General features: G+C 20.8%; 1 protein-coding gene across 1 annotated transcript in view; it reads left to right on the top strand.

Annotated features, from left to right (window-relative positions):
• The window catches only part of LOC107458053 (anthranilate N-methyltransferase-like), a 6447-nt gene that overhangs the window by 1130 nt on the left and 3239 nt on the right, over positions 1-2078 (top strand). The window lies entirely within an intron of this gene.

Raw genomic sequence — 2078 nt, 5'->3', positions numbered from 1 at the left:
AATTAGTTCTTAAAAAATTTAAAAAAATAGTTTCTTTTTTATTTTAGTAAAATAATTATTTATTAAAGTAGATAAATTAATTATTTTCTTCTCATATACAGTTTTTTTAAGATATAAAAATAATTAATTAGGACATTGGTTAAGATAATTAAAGTTTCTATTTTATTAAATTTTTAATTTAAAGAAAAATCCTAGTTCATTTTGGTATAAAAATTTTGAATTTGATGAAAACATTGATAAAAATTATGTTGAATTTTGATTTATTTTATTCTCATTTAAATTAATCACTACATAAATTAAAGTTCTGTTTTGAAGTTATATTCGAGTTTTAATCTAATTTTCAAAGTTTCAATTTACTTAGTTTGATTTTTTAACTTAGGTATCTGTGACTCATATTAGGGTTTTAAGTGTTTAGTTAAAAAAAAATGAGCAATGCTAGGGGCCAGCAATTTTTGTGATTGTTAGCCATCAACTAGCCATCAAAGATGATTTGATGGTGTGAGATTGGTGTGAGATTTTATCCAATGGCTCACATTCTTCTGCTGGTTACATGCTGGCCAAAATTCAATAAAACTGCTGGTCCCCTAGACTTTTCAAAAAAAAATTAAGGTAAAAAAATTTTAATTGTCACATCAAATAGTCGCTAAAACGTATAATGTAGTAATCGTTAATCCATCTCAGTATGTTGTTAATGATTTTGTGAGACTGTGATAAAAATAAGATCAGGAATCAATGTGAGTCATAACTATTAAGTTGGGAGACTAAATTGAGTAAATCGAAATTTTTGAAATTAGATTGAAATATGAACATAATTTTAGAGACCAATAAGTATTATCTCTTTGTTGACAATTAAGTTGTTTTAATGGTAATTAAGATCTAATAATGGTTTATAATAAAAAAAAGTATTCTTTTGCAACAATGAACTTATAGTAGTAATTAGAGGTGTTCATAGATTAGATTATATCCATAAATCCACAGTATTTATCCGTATCTGATATGTAACTTTTTTATAGAAGTAAAATTTTCTAATATTTTTTATTTTATGGATATATTTGATATCTGATCCAAACATAAAAAGTGCGAATATCAAATTTGATCTAATGAGTTTAGTGCGGATTGGATCGAAATTTCATTCATATCCGATCTGTGAACATTCCTAACAATAATAACTAAAAAATTATAATGATAATATTTTTAACTAATAGAAAATGCCAAAAAAAAAATCTGATCAGTGAACATCCCTAACAATAATAACTAAAAAATTATAATGATTATATTTTTGACTAAGAGAAAGTGCAAAAAAAAGTACTAAATACAAGAACATTTAATTAAATATTAAAATTTTTTTTACTTTAAAACAGTTGTGTTTTAATTTTTTTGCTCATATATATATAAACTGTAATAATAATAATATGATAATTGTTTTATATATCACATAAATATAAACGTTTTTCTGTAAGCCTAAGAAAGATTTTGTAAGTCTTTAACTTTGTTATCGATTTTTGTAGTGTTAGCCGTCATATTACCAATTTGATTCATATATAATTCGGATGATAAATTATTTGGTGACGTGTGTTTCCTTTTTTACTGTGACATACTTTATTATTATTATTATTATTATTATTATTATTGTTATTATTATTATTATGTACATTAAAAAATAATAGACCCAATTATTGTCATAACATAATAGAAGTATGGAAGTTTATCATTTTTCTCTAACGGAAGAAACAAAATTCTTTTCAATATTTTATTTAACGTTTAGTAGAATAAAAATAAATTTTATTAGAAAAATTTTAGTACGAGTTTAATATTTTTATTCATCATAAAATATTTATAGAATTACTCGTAGATAAATTTAAAAAAAAAAGAAAAAAACATGATTTTTAATTTTATTTTTAAATAAACTTTATTTTTAATTTTAAAATAAATTTTATTTTTATTTTTTAATAATATTAATTTTTTATCGTATATAATTATTCAATTATTTTTTAATCATATATAAATAAATTACTCTTAATAAGACTTTTTTGTGTTATTCAATTATCTTTTTTAAAAAATAAATAATTATTAAAATA

This window comes from Arachis duranensis, chromosome 7, assembly GCF_000817695.3.
Source record: "Arachis duranensis cultivar V14167 chromosome 7, aradu.V14167.gnm2.J7QH, whole genome shotgun sequence".
Lineage (NCBI taxonomy): Eukaryota > Viridiplantae > Streptophyta > Magnoliopsida > Fabales > Fabaceae > Arachis > Arachis duranensis.
Note: the sequence above shows the minus strand (reverse complement) of the source record. Positions and strands in the feature narration are given on the sequence as shown.